We start from the raw sequence: 26561 nt of genomic DNA, 5'->3' as shown, positions 1-26561 counted from the left end.
ACTCCCTCCTGCTCACCCACACTCACCCACATTCACCCTCACCTGCATTCACCCAAACTCCCTCCCGGTCACCCACACTCACCACACCCACTCTTACACTCACACTCATTCACACGCCCCCACACTCACTCACACTGGGACCCTGAGGATGCACCAGCTCAAAGGGCTAAAGGGCACATGTTTGGGATGTGGGAGGAAACTGGAGTCCCTGGAGTAAAGCCACACAGGCCGAGGGAGAAGGGGCAGATCCTGCACACGCCGGGGACCTGATGGGTAGCAGCTGTTTTCTCTTCACCATTATAACAAAACAACCCTGTAGGGACCAATGTTATTGCCAGACCTGCAGTGTAATGAAGCGCCCCCTTTTCCTAAGTGGGTCTCACTCACAGAGATGCCATTAAAAATTATTCCTGGCCAGGCGCAGTTGCTCACGCCTGTAATCCCAGTACTTCCGGAGGCCGAGGCGGGTGAATCACCTGAAGTCAGGAGTTCGAGATCAGCTTGGCCAACATGGTGAAACCCTGTCTCTCCTAAAAATACAAAAATTAGATGGGCGTCTGTAATCCCAGCTACTCGGGAGGCTGAGGCAGGAGAATAGCTTGAACCCGGGAGGCGGAGCTTGCAGTGAGCCAAGATTATGTCACTGCACTCCAGCCTGGGCAAGAGTGAGGCTCCATCTCAAAAAAAGAAAGGAAGGGAGGAAGGAAGGGAGGGAGGGAGGAAGGAAGGGAGGGAGGGAGGGAGGAAGGAAGGGAGAGAGGGAGAGAGGGAGGGAGGGAGAGACGAAGTGAGGGAGGGAGAGAGGGAGGGAGAGAGGAAGGAAGGAAGGAAAGAAAGAAAAGAAAGAAAGAAAGAAAGAAAGAAAGAAAGAAAGAAAGAAAAAAAAAAAAAAAAGACTCCTGACTGGCGGCCTGTCACTCTTGGAATAGAGTGCTGTCTCTTTTACAGGGTACGAGGAGGTGGGAGGGAAGGTGAAACGAGTCATTGCCAGAAGGGCCCAGGGTCTCCCAAGACGAACACATCTTTCCTGGTTTCACGATGCCATGAGAGCCAGAACAACGCCTTTACTTTTTTCTTTGTTTTGGAAGGCAGTCTTGCACAGATCCAAACTAGGTGGAAAAATGCTTAAGATTTCCCCACTTTCTCAAAAAATGTCATCACTAGTCCCAAATCAGTTAACCCTTTGCTCACATAAAATGCATTTGTACTCCTTAAATGCACCAACAAAGAACGATTCCAGTTGACCCTGTTAAATCTAAGAACACATACGAGTAGAATTAAACAGTTTGGCAGGGAGGTTCTCAGACTGCTGAACTCTTGGAAATACGATCACTCACCGTAGATCCTTTTTCCTCACATAAGGGGCTATGAAGTGAACGTCCTATCGTTCAGCTGAGCACATAGCTTTCTTTAAGGCATGAACACCACTTCACCCTAATTGCTATTGTTTCTTTCCACAGTTGGCACTATCTCTGGCTTCTTGGCTCGTGGACTGTGCTAGAAGCAGATGTAAGGAAAGGGCTTTAAACTGAGAAGGGAAGACAGGTAGTAAATCTAAAGTACGAAATTAATTAGGAACTAATTCAGGAAGAGAGTATAACTTGCTGACTTTATTGCCATCTTCAAAGTAGATTGGGAGGTGGTAAAATTCCCTTTGAGCAGCAAAGTGAAACAACAGTCAAATGTGAATTCCATCTTAATAATTATTTTCGCCTAAATACAGCCCTCCTTTGAAGAGACAGAGACTTGCAAAAAATAAACTTACAATTATGTGTTAATGCAAGGAAGATGTGGTCTGGATAACACGAAGGGGATTGACAAAGACATTCATCTCTTTGTTCAGAAATCATTATATCGACCTTGACTTACTGGCATGTAGCAGGCTCGGGCTGGTCTGCCCAGCAGCAGAGTCCCACCCTCCATCCAGCCAGGCGCCCTGGCCAGCTCATTCTCCTTCACTGATTAAAGGAAGGAGAGCAAGTCACTCAGTCACAGGATCCCCAAGATGAAAGGCATTTAAAAATAGTTTGGAACACACACAAAAATCTTCCTTTACCATTAATAAGGATTTCTCTTGTTTATTTTTTTTCGATGACAGCTTTTTAGAAAGAGCTTATTGTTTTGGTTTGTGAGAGACAGAAACTTGTTAGCTTTTCTTCTTTTAAGTTAAAAAAGACTAACGGGAGCTATTAGCAGTTGGAGTGAAACTCATTCTTCATTGCCAAAATCATAAACGCTGTATCATGTGAAAATATAAATGTCAAAGGTGGTTTATGGTAGGGTGGCCCTTTAAACAACCCAAATCCAAAACAAAACAATCTACTATTGTAATGCATAGACAGAAAAATATTCCTTTTTCTTTTTACTATATTACACTGACAGAGATACTGTGAAAATAGTTCAGGATCAGAAAAACGTTCATGGCCCTCATGTTGGTATCTTGCAAATTAGGGACTATCTATACTCACCCTGCTCTCCCTGTAGAGCCTGCACTCAAATCCCAAATGTTCTGTGAGAACTGGTGAAGACACCTCCTCCAGGTAGCCTTCTCCGGTTGACTTCCCTTTAAGAGAATCATGCTATTGACTTGAATCTTTCAGCAATTGTGGACCGAGCACTTTACCAGGGTATTTAATACTGACACACATTTTCAGATCTGTTTCATCCTCTTTTAAAATGTAATACTAATAAAATAAATAGCTGCATATTGCTAATGCACATTATCTTAGACATATATATCTAATTTTCAAAATTAGATGGACGGTTGAGGTAGCATATTTTTAAATCACAAAATAAGGTTGTATATATTTTTCCATCTGTTTGGGGGATCCTTTCCCTTTCTTAGTCCAGAATATTCCTATTCACTTTTAAGAAACGGCCAAATAAGGCTTCTATTTGAATAAGGGCTTCTACGTGAAGCGCACCACTGTCCCCGCCCGGCACAATCCCAGTCCTTTGTTCATCTTTACAAGACAGTACTCGGCAGTTTGTGTCTTTCTGGTCTGTTCTCCCATTTACCTGTCAGTATCCACTGAGTCCCCCCAAAGCAGACACATGGATCATTTATTCATGTCTGAATCCCCAGGACACAGAGAATACAAATGTGTAGGCTGTGGTACTCGATCACCGGTATTATGTGTTTGAGAATGAATGCTATAACATCGCAACATTTTTAAAAATATGATACAACGATAGTCTTTTAAAGTGTGTTTTAAGACATTTGGAAATGTACACATTCTACTGGGTTACTATACACTAAAAAAAAAACCTTAAATCTAGCAGAATGATAGGAAATAAATTAGCTGGCTTAGGATGCTGTGATATTTCTACATGTGATTCAAAAATTACTACATCTGAATAAAACTTTTGACAAATGCTGCTCAAAATGTGTTCCTAGAACAGCAACAACACCATCATCCCTGGGAACTTATTAGAATGCACGTTCTCAGGCCTTTTCAACACCCTCTGAGTCAGAAATCCTGGGGTTGGTGGGCAACAAGCTGAGTTTCAACAAACCTTCCAGATGATTCCAATGTTCACTAAAGTTGAAAAACTATTGTGATTTTATTGGGAGGCAGAGGCACAAGAATCACTTGAAACCAGGAGGCAGAGGTTGCAGTGAGCTGAGGTTGTGCCACTGTACTCCATCCAGCCTTTGGCGGAGTACGGCTCCATCTCCAAAAACAAAACAAAACAAACAAACAAACAAACCATTGTGATCGTATTGAAATCTGAAAATCTGTAAGCAAATACTCTATTATAATTTTGAAAATAAGATTTAAAAAGAGGAATGCTTTGGTCTTGGATGCAAATGTTTAATTATAGGATGTGCTTATCTCACTTTTTCTTTTGTCGCCTTGCATAGCTCTTTATAGCTTCATTTTCCACATATGTTTGTGAGGTCTTTAAACCCAGGGGCCTCTAAGTCACATGACCATTATACTAGTTAGAAATAACCCTGTTGAAATTTATTTTGACTTCTAGGATCATACGTCTTCAGTCTGAATGATTCTTCACCAGATGGCACCAGCATTTTTTAAGCTAAGACTGCTATACTAATTCCTCCTCCAGCTCTGCGATCTGAGGAGGAGAAAAGCGTAAGTAGGGCCGGAATATTAACTCCACATCAAAAGCCTTTCGTGGCATGAAACAATTCAGGAGACACACAATCCAGTCATTTCAAACTGGGCCTTGTCTCTCAAGCTCTTTTATTTTGTTATTTTTTATTTCCATTTAATATTTCTTTCTCCAGAAACTCTTCACTCTTTATGATATTCCTGTATTTTTTTAAATGACAGAAACTTCGGTATTTCTAAAAAGCAAACAAATAAATGATACTGACCTTCTAATTTAACATTTTAATATTATAGAAAATGAAACCAAAGTTAATAGGTTAAATTATTTTCTTGAGATCTTCTACTTAAAGACAGAAGCAAGATTTGTTGCTCAGTGATATGCATGTGTGCATGTGTGTGTGTGTGTATGTGTGTAAATATATAATTGGGTAGGATAGGAGGACAAATACATTCACAAAATACAGTAATTTTCTCTACATTATAATGTTTAGTTGTTTCATAGTGTATTATTTTGAATCTTACGATACCTTTCCTGATGAAAATGCAAATCAATCAATAAATAGATGGAAATAAACTCTAGTGTCATCTCTTCTAATAATCCTACACTGTAATAAAATTTTGCCTTTAGAAATTTTTGCTCATAAACAAAATATAAAGAGTGTTTGTTTAACACAAAGTCCCAGGTGAGTCACAAATTTAGGACAGAAAAGTTGAAACATTAAAGTACAAACTGAATAGGCAGTTTTAACAGCATGTATAATTTCTTTGACTAATTTTGAATCATATTCCATTAACATCTTTGTTTTAGTTATTCAGGACTCTTAGCTGAAGCTTTGTTCAGGGTGTTTTGGTTCATGACATCCTAATAAGTCCTTTCATTTCTGAATTTTTTTCTTTCCTCCCTCTCTTCCTGAGAAGTTCATAATATTCCTCCACATTGGATTGCTAAATTCTGTTTCTGTTGAGGTATCTGCCAAGCTTACTGACTCATAGTCCAAATGCCTTTACACAGAATCTGTCAGGGGAGAAATAATCCTAGAGAAGCTGCTACTGCAGCCTCATTTTATAGATGAAGAAAGAGAAACCAAGATGTTAGCTGGAATTAGCAGATTAAAAGCAGACATCAATCCAGAACTTTTTCTACTACATGACAAAATTAACTCCCATACATGAAAAACATGTAAGTCATATAAACAATAATGTTTTATTGACGGGCAGTTTTTAGTATACGGGTTAAAAATCTAGATTTAATTTCAGTCAGCCTTGGTGAGAATCCCCATTCTGTAATTTACTTGCAAGTTTTAGCAAGTTCTGTACCTTCACTAAGCCTCAGTGTTCTCATCCATTAAGTGAGGACAACAATAGTTCTTAGCTCAGAGCTTCTATGAGGGTGGGATGAAGTGATATTTAAGTCACTTAGTTTAGCGCTTCACACTGAAAAGCACTCAACTGATTTCTCTAGTAGAAGTACATTTTAAATGTTTACTCTATTGTAAATTGAACTCTTTGCTGTTAAAAATCATTATCAATATTTAAAAAGCCAGCTTCTCAATCTGAATTATCTTGAGAATGATCAATGTAACATTATTTTCTATATCCCTTTACTGATAAAAATCACAGTTTCATTTTCCGCCCAAAGTTACCTTTCAATGTTCTTTGGTTGGCTCAAGTGATAGAGTCTTAGTAGACTTCTGCAAGAAATGAATTTCTAATAGAAGTGTTTTAACTAATTATGTGAGGAGCTATCAGGAAGTCTGGAATCTATATTACTGAAGAATAAAAGATTGAAAAGGACAAAAATGTATCAAGCAGGCAACTGATACCTACATGTAAAGTAAAACTCCTACCTAAATGGGAGATATTTTTGCTCTCCTGCTCTTAAGCTTAATATTAAAGTAGGGTGTTACACATACATGTTAACTGAATACAATTATTTAAAATTAGGTGAGCCTTGAAAGCAAAATGAAATATAAAAATTTTCCCCAAAATTTCTAATATAGCTTGACACATCATTAGTAGAAATAAAGAAAAGGTATATTTTTAAGGAACAAGTGAGTGTATAATAAAATATTTAAACAGAAATAAAGAAACCTATACATATATTATAATTCCATAATGATATAAGAAATTTTCAATAGTTTTATAATCTAGGAAAACTCCTGGCTATTTTAGAAGATAATTTTATGACAATTTATATGTCATTAAAAAAAATATGACTAAGGACAAAAAACTTCTTGTCAAAGTCATAATATTTCTAAATCGTAGGTTTGAATAGGATGCTCTTTACAGTAGAATCTTGAGGCCTTAAATAAATCCAATAAGCTTATGTTTCAAACCATTCCAAGTTTCGGATTTTTACCAAGTACTTTCAAGTGACTTATTTGCAACCCAATAATACCAATAAATTCCTAAAAATTTATGCTCAGAGTGATCTGTGCGCAATGATCTCTCATTGTTTATCTTAATTGGCTTTATCTCCTGGTGCCACCATCATAGATCTGTTACCATAGAGATGCATTTAAGATGCCAGCAGGAGAACAAGTGAGTTTAATCTCTTTACTTTACTTCAGTAACATATCAGTGTTACTAGAAAATAATTAAATTAATTATGCTGGCCAAATAACATAGGACATTCTTGTATCAACTTAATCTTGTATTTTTGCTTACAGAGCTCACAGTAGTTTGTAGTACTTGACATGCATTTTTTTCTGTAAGAAAAAAAAAATCTAAAGACAGATAATCTTTTCTCCAACTCAGATGCCACCACAGCCCAAGTCAATATTTTCTAAATTAATAACTATTCATTGTTTCTATGATTTAGACTTTGTTAGCAGGCATATTCAATGTTCAGTCTCGGAGACGACTTTGTACAAACAGAGAGAAGACTATGGGGGAATGGTAGCAGGCATTGTGACCCTTCCAGGCTGGACAAGGTTTCTCATGGTGCAAATAGGAGCCCGAAGGCTGTGGAGACAACTGCATATGAACTTTCTGAGGGCAGGAAATTGTGGCTTACAAATATACTTGGCACACAGAATGGGTTCAATGTGTGTTTATTGAAATAAATGGAGACAATAATGACTCAGCGAATAAACCTGTCTAATCTAGGGGGTGGGGGGAATAACAAAGGCACTACTCCTTTCAGCCACAGCCAGGTATGTATGGCAGCCTCTGTTGTTGAGAACGCTAAAAATCTACCCCAGATCTCTAATCCTGACCGTAACATCCTATCTTCCCGACACACAAAAAGATACTATTGAAGCGTTTGTTTAGGACACGGTTTAGAGACAATGTGGCTATGATTTATGCAGACAAAACCTCTGCTCAGCATTTTTTGCATTGATGTTTCTGGTAAATAGCAATAAATAACACCAGCAATAATTATTAAATAAGTGACAGGGAAATCTTTTCTTTATTTACGAATTAGTGGAGTAGAGTTCCCCCTTAGCTCCCCAAAGCAAACGTGATAGACTCCAAATCTGCCACTTACCCTTGCATGATTATTTGGTCACTCCCTCCCCATTTGTTTTTATTTTCCCAGCTAGTTAGTCATGTGTAATGATGCTTCTCTGCAATGATATTGACCACTTCTCTCCAGTGTGTAAAAAATAAGCCCTGTCAGTGACGGGCTGCAATTGTGTCTCCTTAAATCATTCTGATGGGATCACTACATTTGGCAACAATCAAATAAGTATTCAGTTGCTTTTATTGTTTGCTAGAGCAAAGTAATATCTTTAAATGAGTGCATACTGTAGTTAAGGCATTAAATGATGAGCTATAAAACATGCATTGCCTGTCATTTATTCCTGCTATATTTTGTGATTCCTACGGTTACTTGTTTGAGGCATGGGATAGTTTGATGGTTACTATTGATTCGTTTGGATCTAGCAGTAAAGTCATGAGATGGATAGAGGTAAGGTCTGAAAATGGTAGTTTTCTGAGCTACATTTAAACTTCAAGCAGAAGGATGCTCAAAGAAACATAGGAGCAGTAATACAGTTCTTTTTTTTTTTCCAAGTACAGTATGCATTGAAGGGACTGTGTGAGAAGTTATAACAATGTGGAGCCCAAGATGGGACCTTTGTGGTCTTTGCTTTATGGAGCAAGAGAGCCCAGGAACCTGGTGACGCAATCTCCTGATGCAATTCTTGAACCATCCATTGGGAGGCTCTTAGTGTATTTGTGTATTTTCATTTTTACCTATTCATAAGGTACTAAACAAACAAACAAACAAAAAGTTAAAAACAAGTGATAAAAAAGCACGTGGCATGGGTCCAATTTGAGAGCAACAAAATGCCCTGAGAAGGGAGGGTGCAGGCCCTGAACAAGCATCCCTGCTATATGTCCACAACTCCTCTCTCTGGACTGCAGGAGATCTCAGTTCTGGCAGAGAACCCTGCAAGCTTATTGGGAATTGCTTACTCTCAAAAAGCATGGGAATTCCTAGCCTGCAGCAGCTTTAACCCTACTGATAATATAAAGATTAGGAATGGTCATTATCTACAATATAGGAATGACCCTAGAAAAGTTTGGTGGAGGTGGCTTGATCTTTTCTTCTCAACCATAGCAAGGATCTGCCAGGGTATTCTGTCTCACCGCCCCAGTTAACCTCAGGAATCTAACTCGACCCATAAAGAAATGGACACATTCTGTTTCCTGACCCTGATACTAGTAGCTTGGACTAGAGGGTTCCCCCATATTGGCTGTCAATATGCCCAGTTTATGGGATCTTAGACTAAATATATACACCTGTCTCTCCCAGGCATTGTTTGCAAACTCTCATAGTACCTATTTTTGACACTTACTCTAGCTTCCAGTTCGACACGAGGAGGTCTAATTAGTTGTCAGTTCCTGGGTATTACCTACCCTGATTTCTCCAACTTCTGAATACAATTCTAATTTTTAAATTATACTAAGAAACAATGCTCTGTGTCTTACACTCTTTGAATAGAATGGGTGTGTATAATCAGTGAGAAATCTGCCACTTAATCACATGCTTTGAATCACTAGTATATCAAAAACATTGATGTATTATAATTATACATGCAAGTGAGGTATACTCTAGGAGCTATGATTTAGAAGCAAAGTGCAGTATCAACCATACAAAATACTGGGAAGTAGTGTAAATTGCACTAAATGTGTAGTAAGAGAGTTTTGATAAGCTTCTTTCATAAAGAGGGGTAATAAAAAATTAAGGATCTAAGTTTCTAACATGCAAAATCTAAATAAGAATAAATTAAATACTGTATTGCGCTAAGGCCATTCTTTAGTGAAGTAAATCCATAATATATTGGTAAGTTGCCTACACATAGTATTTACACACACAGACTAAGGGTGTCATACAACATGAAGGACAAACAAATGAAAACAAGTGAAATTTTTAAGTCTCCTGCTATGACTTAAGCATTTCATTGACTTCTCACTCTTCATTTTTTTTTTTTTTTTTGCCCCCAAGCCCCATCTTGCTGGAGGGCTTGCCTGTAACCACAAAATTGACTAAAAGTTGGAGTAGTTTCCATGTGCTCACCAAGCTGATAGGAATGTCTGGAGGAGAGTGTTTGCTTGTCAGGAATGCTGCAGAAAGAAATATATTTTGGGCATCCACAGCAAGAAATGGATATAGGTTTTCTAATGGAGATATCCTTATTGTGACGAATGATGGTTTTGTGCTATGGTGCATTGTGAATCAAGTCATCAAAGTGAAGTGTAAACAAAACTTTGGGTGCACAAGATAATCCTTGGAGTACAGTTTAAAAAAAAAGGTAGAACTTTAATTTGTGCTTATTTATTTTTCAGTCCTATCGTTTTGACTTTCTATTTTTACAAATGTGTTATAATGCACACAATATATTAGGATACAATACATGCAAAGGATTTATAATATATAGAATATGTATTCTTAAAACATTTTACTAATAGAGTTCCAAGAAAGCTTGGTGACTACAACTGATATACATACAGATACTATGATTTATATGACAGTGTTAACCTGCCTTGTGGATAGGCTGAAAATTCTATCTCGCATTTATAACAATGACTGTGGGAACATTCTTTGTAAATAAGTCATTAGTATTATGACCCACCTATGAACTCCTGTTGTTCACCAATGTGTATAGTAGGAACTCTTGAAGGCCTAATAAGAAGAAAATGTAAATTCTTACTAACAACCTCTGATTTCCTGCTCCCTTTGGTATCTCAGATCAGTTTAACCAGCCATTATCCAACTGGTGGTTGGATCTATATCCTCTATCTCCTGCGGCTACCTCATACATCATTTCAAAAGGGCTAGCCAGAAAATTGTAACTTCTTTCTAGTGAGCCGCATAATGATTATATCTCACATTTTTACAGCACCTTGCAGTTTACAACGCATTTTCATATCCATTATCTCATTTCGTATATTGCCCACAAGCCTCTGGCTTCCTGGGATTCTATGATTCAAATCTCTCAGCAGTGGCTTTAAGCACCACACCTCTCAATAATGTTGGGTTTTCTTTTATCTTACCATTCTCTCTCAATTTTACATCCCTGAAGGGTTATGAGTTTCCTCTCTTATTTTTTTATTTTTATTTTTTCTTGAGACAGAGTCTCGCTCTGTCCCCCAGGCTGGAGTGCAGTGGCGCAGTCTCAGCTCACTGCAAGCTCCAGCTCCTTGGTTCACGCCATTCTCCTACCTCAGCCTCCGGAGTAGCTGGGACTACAGGTGCCCACCACCAAGCCCGGATAATTTTTTGTATTTTTAGTAGAGACGACGTTTCACCGTGTTAGCCAGGATGGTCTCGATCTCCTGACCTCGTGATCTGCCCGTCTTGGCCTCCCAAAGTGCTGGGATTACAGGCATGAGCCACTGCGCCCGGCTTCCTCTCTCATCTTAAAAATTAATCTCCCCTCCATGTCACACTGAACACAGTAGGCGGTCAATCTACACTTGTTGGATGGTTGGAGTCACTACGTGTCAATCTGGCTTCCTCCATCAGGCAGGCTACTCACCGACTTACTTGAATCAAACAGCTCCTGAAACCCCACAAAGACTTCTCTATTTCTTCATCATTCCCCAACTAACTACAGGTAGTTTGATTTTCTGAAACAGAATTTTTTTCCCAACATTGGTATTTACTGCACAGGCTTTATTCACATCTCCATATCCAGCTTTTCGAGGAATATTTATCTATGCTGCAGAGCTAGAGTTAATTTAAGAAGGTATTACAGAATGTATAAGTCCATGGTTTATGTTGGTAGTGAATTCTGTTTGGCAACAATTACTTATCATTCAATCAGTATCGATTGTGTATTTGACAAAAACGAGCCAGGTAGTTGGTGTAGAACTTAGATAGTTGGTGTTATACTGTAGGAAAGGCTATTCCCAAATAACTGTAATACCGAGCAGACTGCATTAAGTATCATGAAAGACAGTTTGAATGTGTTTTCAAGTTCAAAGCAAGAAGGAGTACATTCAATTAATACTGACATGTTTAATAACAATCACAAGGGTTTATGAAGTTCCTATTTATGCACAACATTTGTTAAAAAATAAATTAGTAAATCAAAAAGATTTAGTTTCCGTGTTTATGAGCACACTATGTTTTAATAAAAACATTAAGGGCATAAAGAGGGATCAGTATTACACACAAATACAAATTAATTGTTAAAAGTAGTAGCAGAGAATTGAAAGTGATAAAAATTTAATATTTCTCAAGCTGTCCCTCATTACTTTCAAGTGATTTAGAGACGTGATTAGTGCCTACAGCCCAGTACAGTGGAGAGTCATAAAAAAATGGGTAATATGGGAATTCTATTCTATTGAGCAGCCCTAGCATTTTGTTCAAGGAGTTGTTAGGACTGTGGTTCCCTTTAGCAAGATGTGGCTTCAACATCCATAATTCAACTTACCTGTTCATTCAATCACAGTGATTCTGCTGAGAGGTGTGGCAAACATTCTCCACAGGAAAACATAATGACAACACAGAGAATGTTCTGAAAAAATTTGCTCACCAGCTTTCAACACTCTGTCTCAAAGACTGACTTCAGGGATACATGTTTTCGTTTTAACCACTTTCCCCCCACTGTGTCTTAAAGCCACTGGCTCAAAATTTAGAAGACTAAGATAATGAGAACTCTCTCCTCTGTATTTTAGCTATTTAACTTAAGATAGTTAACCGGAATTTATACTTATTTAACATTTTATGATGAACTAGAAATGCCTGTTTTAACTCCCAACCACAGGTGAACCTTTTGACAAATGAGTTTTAGAAAGTGTCGCACAGATACTTCTGCCTTTCACAAATGTGCGGAGAAAAAAAAATCCTAAGTACGTGGGAATTGAACTTCCCTGGTATATAATATTTATGCTTTAGGGTACAGAAAAATTGGCCAAAAGCCAGTTCCTAAATAAATATTCATTGATTCTACCCTAAGGGCACTTGTATATTTTACTAATAAGGATGTTGTTTATAGAGGCGGCATTATAAAGAGTAGAGGCTAACGAAATAGCACTTTTATTATCTTTGGTTTCTCCTGAAGAAGAGAGAAAGAAATTAAGAATGTGCATTTTGTTGCCTAAATGAATCGGAAAAAGTCCTGAACGTGTCAAAACAAATAAATATATGGTTATTAGTCTATGGTTGAATTGTAAGAATGTTGATGAGGCTGTAGCGTTCCTGGGGCTAAATCTAATTATAAAGGCCAATATCCCCTCGAATGTACATTTACATCTGCGTAAATGATCTCTTTAAAGTGCTATTATAAAATTACTTACTAAAACCTTTCTGGAAATTTTGTATTTGAAAAAATTATTTCAAAGTGTCATTCTCTAAAAGCTTCTGAACTAATTGCATAGGAACTTCATTTTTGTTCTACCCCGTTCTCTGAACACAGTTGTTCTTTCTTAGTTAAACGACCATTTGGCAGTAAAACTTCCATAGTTTCAGCTTCCATAGGTGTTTTATGAGAGGAGCCACAACTGCAGGCTGAAATAGGGCATATTGAGAACATACGTGACATTACACAATCTTCCTTTGCTGTTCTTCAATATCAGGAAAATCAGTGTCAGTCTGCCGCTGAGATCCCAGTGGCTTTGGAAGAGGAACAAACTTTTCTGAGTTTTGAAGGTTGACGTCCACATGGGCAACCATACTCTCCTATAAAATTTTCCTTTGTACCACCATCAAAGACAATATTCTGTACTGACTCAGTGACTGCACCACAGATCTCCATCTGCCCGACATTTCCTACATTCTCAAATAATACACAGAGGTGAGATGTGAATAAATTTTAAGGAGCTAAGTTTTCCCTTTGGATAACAAGAAAAATATATTATGTCAGGATTGCAGTGTGTAATTTTTATAATATGCATGAAGTTATCTTGATTTATATCTACAAATAAATAAACTCCCTGTTTCGAAGAATTAGTTAGTTGTATTAATTATACTATATTATAATTAGGAATTTTTAGTTTTGCAAAGTATCTTTTCCACATTTGTGTGGTTTATACTTAGGGTAATGCTGAGCATTAGATAAATTAGATGTAGAGTTTAGTAGTTCTCAGATCCTGAAATGAGCTGCTTACATATAAGGAACACCCATATTCTAATAACATGCAGGTTGTTTGGACCCAGTACAGGGATTAGAATCTAGTTTCCTTACTTCTGGCCAAAACGTTTTGTTGTGGTTACTTTATTTATTTATTTTGTTATCTTACAGCATCAATTGTTATGTTGTCACATGGCATAAAGCAACATAGTTTAACAGTTTACAGTTTTAATATAAACTAAAGGTAAAATCCAAACTAGAGTAAGTCAGCAAATGTTGAGTGCTATGATAGGATTAGCACCACACTAGAGGCTACATAAAATAAAACTCCACCCCAAGGAAGATTGTTGTCTAATCAGAGGAACATGGGAAACACCTTCAGATATCGAAAATATAGTTCAATGAAAAATTAGTATTCATGCCTCATCTAAAATAGGAGTTCAGAAGTGGGAGACAGATTTAGAGACTGCACAGTAAGATTCATGGACGACAGGCTGAAATGAGCAAGCTGCATTTTAGCATCAGTGAGTACAGCATACTTACTGGAAGAGAGGGTCATGCAGCGGATTAGGAGGTAAGTTTGCAAAGGCAGGCTAAGGAGGAGATGCACTGAATGCCATGGTAAGAACTCTGGACATGAAAATATTGGAAGGTGTTGAGCAGTGAAAAAAATGTTTGTAAATGTTACTTTAGCAACGGCAAGAATGATAGTGTGGAATAGATTGGCAGAATGAGGGCAAAATGGTTAGACACATATTGCATTGTTAAGGTAAAAAATGATGGCCGGGCGCGGTGGCTCAAGCCTGTAAACCCAGCACTTTGGGAGGCCGAGGCGGGCGGATCACAAGGTAAGGAGATCAAGACCATCCTGGCTAACATGGTGAAACCCCGTCTCTACTAAAAATACAAAAAATTAGCTGGGCGTGGTGGCGGGCGCCTGTAGTCCCAGCTACATGGGAGGCTGAGGCAGGAGAATGGCGTGAACCCAGGAGGCGGAGCTTGCAGTGAGCCGAGATCGCACCACTGCACTCCAGCCTGGGCGACAGAGCAAGACTCCGTCTCAAAAAAAAATGATAACTGAAGAATTATGTGGCACACTTATTAATAAGAAATAATATGTGAACCTTGCAGATGTTTCCTTCTAGTACAACCAGAGGCCAAGAGGAACCTAGTAATTCAAACAGATCTTTCAGCAATCAGTAGAAGAGCTCTTCACATCTTCATAGGGTCTAGTGTCAACTTGCTTAGATATTGAATCATGCCAACTCCTTCATGACCCACAGTGAAGCCTCATACTTGTTCATTTGGTTCCTTATGGTCTCTGCGTAGTATCATTTGGTTTACTAGACACTGTAGTTAAGATTTATTTGTTTGTTTGTTTATTTATTTATTTATTCATTCATTTTTGAGATAGAGTCTTGCTCTGTCGCCCAGGCTGGAGTGCAGTGGCACAATCTCAGCTCACTGCAACCTCCACCTCCTGGGTTCAAGTAATTGTCCTGTCTCAGCCTCCTGAGTAGCTGGGACTACAGGTGCATGCCACCACACTTGGCTAATTTTTTGTGTATTTAGCAGAGACAGGGTTTCCACCATGTTAGCCAGGATGGTCTCGATCTCTTAAGCTCGTGATCCACCTGCCTCAGACTCCCAAAGTGCTGGGATTACAGGCGTGAGCCACCGCGCCCAGCCAAGATATATGTTTTATCAAGAAATTCAACCATCCCTCAGTGTCCATGGGTTCTGCATCCTCAGATTCAACCAACCCCAGATTGCAAACATTAAAAAATAAAAACGACAATAAAAATAACACAATGATACAAATAATAAAAGGCTGTATAACAACTGTTTATATAGCACTGACAATGTATTAGGTATTATGGTTAGAGTAGGCAGACAGTTAGACCTGAGTGGGGCATGGAGGGCATGAGAAAAGGGAGGTCTGGAAAACCTGACACCAGAAACCAGAAACCTGCATGCTAGAGAGGACCAGACAAGAGCGGAAATATCTGTGCAGAAAGAAACACCCCTTAAGACGCCTAGTAATTGCTCACTCTGCAGTTAACTTGTCAGAATATAGCCACCTAAATGCTGATAAGGAGGGGAAGAGGGCAAAGTAGAAACTCCTAAGATATACAAAGGCACCGTAAGTGCAGATTTAACTGCTATGAGGCTTTCCTGGGGTGGCGGTAATGAGCAACACCGCCACTAGGTAGAATTTGTATCCAACACCGGGCCCATGCAGGTGCATCAGCTGACAGTAAGGGGGAATCCCACAAACCTGGGATGGGAACTAGGTGGGGAAAAGGTGGAGACAAGGCAGCAGCGAGAAAACTAGACAAAGAAAAAAGACGGAGACTTAAGACAGGGGTGGAAACTTCAAGAAAAATCCGACATTGTAAAAACCGAATGCCAATCTCTCAGGGCTGCTACTGACTCATTCTCTTTCAGCAGCCCACTCTGCCTCATCTTTGAGAGTGTCCTGTCTCTCTAAATCAACTCTCTGCTATTTTCCTTCAATAAATTCTCCTCTTTGGCTAAATTGTCACTTGGCTGAATTCTTTCTCCCAAATTAGACAAGAACCAAGATTTGTGCACTTCCTGGTAACATTGCAAGTAATCTAGAAATGACTTAAAGTATATGGAAGAATGTGCATAGGTTATATGCAAATAGTCATTTTTTTACAAGCGACTTGATTCTCATATCTGTGGGGGTTCCTCGAGCCAATTCCTCAAGGATACCAAGAGACCACTGTATTTGTATGTACCATAGCCACATTTTCTGCAGACATCCCTGAGCTACTTTTGAAGAATACATCTATAATTTAACCTTCACACTTAATGGCTAACTGAACACATGGAAGAAATAGTGTTGGGGAAAAGACATAATTCATAAATAAATATGTCTGATCCTGGATAGTGAGAGAATAACCCATATTAAGTGTTTCTCAAAATTTAGTAAAGAATATACAAAATACCACAAAAATGTTATCAAACTTAATTTTTATTAAAGTGCACTTAATATTGTTTATCTACTTAGAAACAGCAAATTAGCCCTTATAAAATTGAAAAAGTACCCTCAAACTTTAAAAATCTGTAAAACCAGTACAATTTAAAGTAACCGTTTCATGTTTTTTACATAAAAAGCAGCAAATCGTGTCACTCACAGCAACATGGATGAGCCTGGGATACATTATGTTAAGTGAAGTAAGTCAGGTATAGAAAGATAAACACTGTATGATCTGACTCATATGTGGACCCTAGAAAAGCTGATCTCGTAGAAGTGGATAGTAGAATACTGATTACCAGACGGGGGAAAGGGTAAGTGGAAGAGGAGATAGAAAGAAGTTGGTTAACAGAAACAAAATTACAGCTAGGCAGGAGAAGCAAGTTCTAGTATGCTATAGAGCTATAGAGTGATTATTGTAAACAATTATTTATTGTAATTTTTCAAATAGCTAGAAGAGACGATTTTGAATGTTACCAACACAAAGCAATGATAAAGTTTTGAGATAACTGATATGCTAATTACCTTGATTACATATTGTTTACATGTATCAAAATATCACACTGTAGCCCATAAATATGTACAATCATTATTATGTTTCAATTAAAATACATATATTAAAAACATGTAACTTTCCTGTCTGAAAAATAAATGAGGCATAATATATTATCGCTGATAACGTTGTTTAGAGGGGACTAAACGGCCACTTGCAATATTACTAAATTTTAAAGTGGAAACTTTTATAAATTCCACTTTGTATTATTTGTCAAGTAATGACTTAATTCTCCCAACAATTTTCTGCATTCTAACAACGTGAAACAGGCGATTCCAGCTTTCTTGGCTTCAGATGGTTTTAACTTAACGTTAACACTTTATTTAACTGATTTATCTTTCTCTCACTCTCTCTCTCCCTGCCCCCTTATGGTTTCTTACAAACCATAGCAGTACAATTTGAAATTGCATGGTACACAGTATTATCAGGTTGTTAATCAGGATCCTATTAGCATTCATGTATCAACATATTTAAAGATGAATGAAGAATAAAAACATAGAGATGCATACTTAATCATAAAATTCTTATGGGAAACTCATGAACCCCTGAAAATAGGTTTGAGGCTGTCCAATTTCTGGGAAAATCAGATCTGAGAAACACACATAAAACAGTGAAGGTCACAAAAAAAGAGAAGTATTTACATTTTTGTTTGTTTGTTTGTATTGCAAACAAATATGCATAAAACACTCCAGATTTTCGTTCTGTAAATCTATTCTTTCTGGGCTTTTAGCCAAGATGTAGGAACATGCTGATAACTCAGGTGACAATTTCTATATCACCTAGGTCATTATTATAGTTACAAATGGAATATTTGAGTTGTATGAAATTTATAATTCCATTTAACAAAAAAGGAGGGAAAAGCCTGACTTTTTGCATTATTTGCCATTTATTTCAACTGCTGCAGTTCTTTGAGAGTGGAAGATGGACGTCTACCTGGTTTGAACAATAGCCATGATAGTCAGACTTATAGTCTTGCCAGTGGGTGAAAAAAAATCAAAGGGAATCTTCAACTCTTAAGTAAATGTGAAGTTGCTAGAGGACACTGTTTCCTCCTTAATCCTTCAAATACTTGAATGTGGTTCATAGTTTTGTCCCCAAATGCTCTTGGGTATGTTCGAGTCTCCCAGGTCCTCTGCTGCTCCTTTAGAAACCTTCTGTTCCAACCATACTGGTGTAAGCAGATTTTTTTTTTCCTGCCTGATCTCCTCTAAGGAGGCTATTGTGAGTCTTGCCCTGCTAAGCTTGAGATCACTGTGGAGACACAGAGATGGGCAGACAAGGAACAAGTAAGGAGGCCCAACAGAAAGTTCTGAGCTCAAAGGCCGAGAAGCCAACCTTAGGTCTTAACTCCATGGGACAAAAGAGGGGGAAGGGGACAAATGATAACAGCTTTTGTGTTCTAAATGGGGAAGAACTGGTGTAAAGGATGAGTGAATTATAGCCAGATGCAAGCTGAAGGCATTTAGGCAGATGGCCCTACACAGCACAGAACAGCCCTCCAGTAACAAGGCTTCTATGGCTCAGGTAAACATGGCCTGGTCTCTAGGCAGAAGGAACTCCTGTTGCTAATTAAGAAAAGTAGGTTGCACTTTGGGAGGCCGAGGCCGGCAGATCACTTGAGGTCAGGTGTTAGAGACCAGCCTGGCCAACATGGTGAAACCCCATCTCTACTAAAAATACGAAAATTAGCCAGGCGCAGTGGCTCACGCCTGTAATCCCAGCACTTTGGGAGGCCGAGGCTGGCAGATCACTTGAGGTCAGGAGTTCGAGACCAGCCTGGCCAACATAGCAAAACCCCGTTTCTACTAAAAATACAAAAATTAGCTGGGCGTGGTGGTGCATGCCTATAATCCCAGCTACTGGGAGGCTGAGGCAGGAGAATCATTTGAACCTGGGAAGTGGCAGTTTCAGTGAGCCAAGATCACACCACTGCACTCCAGCCTGGGCAACAGAGCTAGACTTTATCTGAAAAAAAACAAAAAACAAAAAACAAAACAAAACAAAAAAACAAAAACAAAAAACAAAACAAAACAAAAAAACAAAAATTAGCCCGGCATGGTGATGCGTGCCTGTAATCCCAGCTACTCGGGAGGCTGAGGCTGGAGAATCTCTTGAACTCAGGAGCAGGAGGTTGCAGTGAGCCCAGATCATGTCACTGCACTCCAGCCTGGGTGACAAAGCAAAACTCCATCTTAAAAAAAAAAAAAATTATAAAAAGAAAGAAAAGTAGGTTGATGATCTTATGATGGAGCTGTGTGGCATGAAGCTGTTAGAATATGTTACAATCATACTGAGCGACATGCAAGGACGTTCAAGACAGATTGCAGAGCAAAATCAGAAGTAGGCAATACGAACACGTAAACAAACCCTGGAACATATATGGATGAAATCCTCAAGCCTGGAGATCCAGTGTCTCACATTTTCAAGCAGTAGGACTTTCAAAGTGACTGCAGAACTGCTTGAGGGAATACGGAGATAGCACAGCTAAAGAATGGTAGAGTGTTTCTTTGATAATAAATCTGCAGCATGAATAATAAACTACCACTTGGAAATACTTCCATTAAGTCACCTCTGGGAACTTATCTGAAGGTACTAATAGAGATTGTATATATGTGCAGAGGTTCTCCTTATGACATTATCACTAAGAGGGAAAACTAGAAAACAAGGTGAATGTTCAACTGTGGTCCACGTGTAGCCTGAAGCTGTTAGAATGTGATAAAAATGATACCGAACAACAAGCAAGGATGTTCAAGACATGCTGTAGAGCAGAATCAGAGGCAGGCAATAAAACCACGTACTGCAGTACGAGTCAGTGCTCCAACTAGGAACGGATGGCACCTCCTTCTTATTAGGATAATTCCCAGACAGTCAAAGAAAGGAACCATTGATCACGAGGTCAGGAGATCGAGACCATCCTGGCTAACACGGTGAAACCCCGTCTCTACTAAAAATACAAAAAAATTAGCCGGGCGCGGTGGCGGGCGCCTGTAGTCCCAGCTACTCGGGAGGCTGAGGCAGGAGAATGGCGTGAACCCGGGAGGTGGAGCTTGCAGTGAGCCGAGATCCTGCCACTGCACTCCAGCCTGGGCGACAGGGCGGGACTCCGCCTCAAAAAAAAAAAAAAAAAAAAGGAACCACTGATAAAAGTGTAGGTGGAATGTTCTGAAAACCCAAGAAGTTCCAAAAGAAAATTCTTCCCATGCCAAGGGTGGCAGGGACAGAGAAGGGGCAGTTCCTACAACCCAGAAGAGAGTTGCTGAGGGAAGTGTGCCTGGAGAGGAACTGAGAACTGTGGCCAAGGGACACAGACAGCTTGAGGTGATCTTGGAGGGAGGGAGGCAGAGAAAGAAACCCTGATCTCACTCTCTTATCTCCTTCTCATCTCCCTGGCTATGTCTCTCCCTGAACAGACAAAATCCAGATCCAGAGAGACCTTGATGCCTCGCAGGACAGAGGGCAGGATGGAAAACAGCATATCTACGAAAGGGAATTGGAATACAGTAGCCCCCCATCTCATTGAGGGCATACCTTCCCAGACCCACAGTGGATGCCGGAAACCACAAATAGTAAGCAACCCTGGCCCTGTGCGGTGGCTCACGTCTGTAATCCTGGCACTTCAGGAGGCCGAGGCAGGTGGGTCACAAGGTCAAGAGTTTGAGACCAGCCTGACCAACATGGTGAAACCCTGTCTGTACTAAAAATACAAAAATTAGCCGAGTGTGTTGGCATGTGCCTATAATCTCAGCTACTAAGGAGGCTGAGGCAGGAGAATCACTGGAACCCGGGAGGCAGAGGTTGCAGTGAGCCGAGATCATGCCACTGCACTCCAGCTTGGGTGACAGAGTGGGACTCTGTCTCAAAAAAATAAATAAATAAATAAAATAAAAATAAATAAATAAAATAGTACGGAATCATATATATAGTATGGTTTTTCTCTATACCTATATATCTATGATAAAATTTAATTTATAAATTAGGCACAGTAAAAGATTAACAACGATAGCTAATAGTAAATTAGAAGAATTATAACCATATACAGTGGACCCTCAATATCCACATGGTCTGCATCCTTGGATTCAGCCGATCCCAGATTGAAAATAATCCAAAAATTTTTTTTAATTTAAAAATTTATAATTATAAATAATACAAATAAAATACATTAGAGCAATTATTTACATAGCATATGCACTGTATTAGGTATTACATATAATCTAGAGATAGCTTAAAGTATACAGGAGGATGAGCGTAGGTTCCCAGACCAAGACTCACAGTGATGGTGCTGATGGCTGGATGTCAGGAGCAGCCACATGAGTGACTAATGGGTGGGTAGTGTCTACAGTGTGGCTATGCTAGGCAATTGGATGGCCCAAGTTTGGGGCAGGACAGAGCAGGATGGCATGATATTTCACCATGCTACTTAGAATGGCACACATTTTAAAATGGATGAATTTGTTTATTCCTGGAATTTTTCTTTTAGTATTTTCTGAACCATGGTTGACCACAGGTAACGGAAACCGAGTAAGGTGAAACGGCTTATAAGAAGAGATTGTTCTATATCTGCACAGGTGCCATAACATTGATGATGTATAAATAAATGCATTAAAAGTCCAGTTGAACACTGGAATGCCAGTTGTAGATATCTCAGAACAATTGGGTGATGGCAAATTTTATCTTCTTTAAATTCACCATAACCCAGGAGGTACATTCGATGCTGTTTCTATAATGAACATTCATTGTGGAAAGAGAAGCTTGCTCATATTCATTTTATTGTACAATCCAAGTTGTAATATCTATACCAATTTTCAATATGAAGGTTTTGCACTTATTGTAATTATTTAAATTAAGAAAACTAGTTCTTGGGAATTCTGAGGAGAAAAAGGTGGCCCCAGCATGCACTTTAATCACTCTCTAAAGTGGTGTGAGGCAAAAATATTTAGTCTAAGGTAAATGTATAAAAGTAAATGTGTGATGATATGTGGAAAAAAGGACCGAATGCTAAATTTTATTCTATAGAGACGAAATTCACTTAAAGAAACCCAACATTTTATCTGGTTTTCTGTGCTTTACATATTCACCTGAAATAGTGATATAAAGTTAGATCTCACAAATATGCTAATGACCAAGTTGCCAGTGAAAACATGTCAAAAGTTGGAAGTTATAAAGAAGCATAGAGTTTGATTCAGAAACGAAATAGAGGTACCATGGCTCAAGAGAACTAGGTACAATATCAGAATTATCAAAAATGAAATAGAAATGCATGTGTGCCTTTGGCAAGGAAGTCAACAATACATGATGTAGGTTTAAAAAAATATGTGCAAGACAGGACATTCTAGATGTAAAAAAAAAAAAGTTTCTGGATTTTTCAGTCTTCTAGGAAAAACTGCATGCTAAAAAATAAAATTTATTCAGAAGTGTTAACTTTAGATTTGAGTGCTTCTCATATAGTTGCAATGCTCACAATGGACACCCCTATCCAACTTCTGACCTATAAGCCCAGATAAACTCATCACATGCTACTTTTACGGTCATTTTAACATCAGTGTGTGGATTTATCAAAATTAATATAGGATTACTATTCAAAACAATCAAGAAGCAAAGAGTAAACAAAAACATCCATTTGTCCGACTGGGGAAGAAATTGTTTTGTGATAGGTAGGTATAATTAGTAGGTTTTGGCTTGAGAAGAGCGAGGCAAACCATAAGAAATTTAGGCTCACATAGATGATATGATGAGATAAAAAAGGTATTTTCTGAAAGCACTAGAATCCAGCAGTAACTTTTCAGTAAAAATAGAAAATAAATCAACAGAAAACTTCAAGATGAAAAGTCAACAAATGTCAAAGACTTTCAATTCTTTATTATTAAAGCACTTGGAATGACATTTAAGGGTCAATTAAAAAGTTCTCAGGGGAATCTATTGTCCTTTTTTCTTAGTCACCAGGATTAGTTAACTATGCCTGGCAAAATGTGACATGTAGGTCTTCTATCATTTTTCCCAGAACTTTATTAATGTCATCTATACATTGCATTATTCAAGCAGATAATTCTATTTAAAAATGAATCTCTCATTTATCAATTATAAACTATCTTCATTGTTGGCTTTTTGCTATTAAAACACACCAAGCTCCCTGTCAACACCGGGTTATTTTGGCAAGGAGCCTGGGGAGGGCCGGGCTATTGAGGAGCTGAGTCACATTACCACATGCAGTACATTTTGTCTGGTTTTCTTCTGTCTCGTATTTGCATATGCATGAGTAAATCCATAGAAGAAAAATAGCACATGAATTGCTGTTACGTGATAGAATGACGTCGACAATTTGAACTGCTTTGGGTGTCAGAAACCCCAGTATTAACCGATGTTCTGCCAAGTTTAGCCAAGTCATGTCGTTCTCTGTTTCCTGATCAGAAACACAAAAGTCATGATTCCCCCCCAAACTTAAGAAAACTGTTTGGCTCAGGTGTATGAGAATTTGTGATAAGCAAAACACATAAATTATTCTCAAAATTTTGAAGGCAACTAAAAAATCAAAGGGGTTGGAGAATAGTACAGAGATTTAAAATAATGTGTTCACAATTTTCAGACAACTAGATATCAATTTATGTCCGTTTGCAACTTTGTATCTGCAGTGGGAGGAAGGGCAAAAAGAGAAACAGAATATTTATGTGAAGTCTTGTATGCATGTAGAAGCTTTATAACAAGCATGGAGAGGAAGCAACCCTACTTTTATAAGTTTACAGGGCTGCCTGGGAATAACTTTGGGCCTCAAATTACTCCCCACACCACAGAGATCATCATATTCCCTTGTATTTAGGTTAAACCATTACAAAAGCTCATTAAAATGTAAATACTACCCTGAAAGGCTATTGAAACATTTTCAGTCGTGTACCTATTCAATTACCCAGCAGAGTTTGGAGAGAAAGGATTGCAAGGAGATGCTTTCCTAAATAGAGGAATAAAAGAAGCTAGAACGGGGCCCTAGTTCTAAGCTTTAGTATGTAGTAAAGAGGACTAGATCTCTGGACAAGAAGTAGCCTAAGTAAGGGCACTGAAGAGAAGACAAAAAAGGAAAGAAGTATTTAAGATTCATAAAGAGTTTACTAAAATGAGAGTTGTTTGCGTTCACAAAATGCCCGTAAATGAATCTCATGGGTGTACACTTTGACACCAACAGAAGGCAGCATCTTGATACAGAGTTTAGCAAGATATTATGCTCTATTTTGTAGATGTGAATATTCTACCAGGTTAGTATATTCAAGGCACAGTTTATATACATAGAAGAAAAAAAAAGAGACAAGCTTACCATAAAATTATAGTTTTATCAGATACAGCAATAAGGTATTTGTCTGAGGCTGTGTACACAAGATGAGATTGACTTTTAGGGGAAAGCAGGGAACCAACAAATCACCTGCAGTATATTTATGGCAGTTGTGCAAAATAGGTATTATTATATTCAGTCCGAAAACTAATTTAAATGTCTCAGAGGGGTTAAGTAACTTGCCTGAAGTCACAGAGCAAGTAACAGCTGGAGGTAGGTCTACAAGTGAGTTCTAACTGATTCTAAAGTCTACAAACTTTTTACTACACAGTTTGTATGGAAGGGGGAAAAAACTTTCAAAATGGTTAAACTTTTTACTTTTCTTGATTGTTTTTCTGCAATGTAGTCTAAGCCATGGCTCTCATAACCTGTACATCATATATTTACATAGCTTAAGATTAACTTATATAAAAAGAACTTCGTTGTAATTCTGTCATAGTTACCAACTTCCACGACATGGCAGAGTTTGTGAATTGTACTTTTAAACATAATTTTTCGTAACTTACTTAATAGAATTATGGGCTTCTACCATAAGAGAGCAGGAATTTACAAGTAACAGACGTGCTATTTTCAAAATGCAAAGTGCCTGTACAATACATTGCTTTGCTAACTACATAACTAGCTGTGACCGTTAGCATGATGCTAATACATCAACATTACCTGATAGCAGAAGTACAACCCCGTAAATAAACAATTATTAGGTGGAGGAGTTATAATTAATTAATTTACTTATCTTGGCAACATAATTACACACAGAGTTTCTCTGTTATTATAACCAGAAGCTGAATTCAAATGCCCTAAAGGCAAGAAGTTTCTCTCGTTACAGCATCCAAAACGTATAAAAGTAAAAAAGTGGTGATACTCAACCAAGAGGTATAAACAAGTGAAACTTCCAAGCTAGAGCAGTAATAGAGATTGATGTTTGCCACGGATGCTGTAGAAGGGTGTCTTTTGAAGACATTCACCATGACTTGTCAGAGAAACAAAGACTATACCAGGAATACAGTAACTAATCACCCCTCTACGTTTTCACTGTCTGAATCAATGCTTAGGGAAGACAAGCTGAGAAATAACACAAAGAAGTAGTCATTTTGGGGTACATAATAAAGTACAAAGTATTCTCTACTTAAGCATTTAGTTTGCTTTTAAACATCACAGAATTCTTGAAAATTTAAATACTAGATTGAGTCAGCTCTAAAATTTAACTTACGGTTGAAACTAATACATTGCAAAATTTGAAAATATAAATGTAGTCTAGTCAAAACCGTACAGTCTCTATTGGTAAGTAATATCTTTCAGACACAAACATTTTTAACTTTCAAAATGTACAAGCCATTCTCTGATTCCAATTAACCAAACAAGAAAGAAAAACCAGTAAAACAACAACAACAACAACAACAACAACAACAGAAACAAACTGTGGCCATACTGTAAGTTACTGGCAATTTCCATGAAAATTATCTACATCCATCCAGAACTGAAACAAATGTGATCAAACTGAACTGTGTTAGCTGTGTCTTACTTCAACAGGTATTTCTTTTAAAAATCACCAGGTTAATTAATTATTCTTACTAAAATAGAAAAATGTGCCAGTTTGTCCTTTATACTTAATGTCAGCACCATGAACGATAATCTGGAGCTTAAGATAATTAATACTATATATCCTCGCCTTTGAACAACACAGCTGTCAGCCATGGGGCTTTAAAATTAATAGGCTCTTCAAAGCTATACATCTGAAACGATGATAATTTTATATAATATTTCTTAAAAAGGCACTTACCTTTTAAAAAGGAAGACACACTTCTGGCAGCAAATTGCCTGTTAAAATAAAACATATCATTTATTGGTATCCAGTAAATGATATAAAGAATGATGCATTGTTATACCAAGCACAATTACAGCACAACTTTAAAAAAACTTTTCCTGACCTCATTTAGTTTCTTTTTTACCCAAAAAGAAAATCACCTCCTTGGTGGTAATAATTAAATGCTTTTCTGTTCATTGCATGTGCACTGAAACCACAAAAGCTAATGAGTTTCATGTCTGAGAGCAAAAACAGAAATTACAGGGCACATTATCCGGGTCA

This window comes from Hylobates moloch, unplaced genomic scaffold, assembly GCF_009828535.3.
Source record: "Hylobates moloch isolate HMO894 unplaced genomic scaffold, HMol_V3 SCAFFOLD_3, whole genome shotgun sequence".
NCBI lineage: Eukaryota > Metazoa > Chordata > Mammalia > Primates > Hylobatidae > Hylobates > Hylobates moloch.
This window is presented reverse-complemented; position numbering follows the sequence as displayed.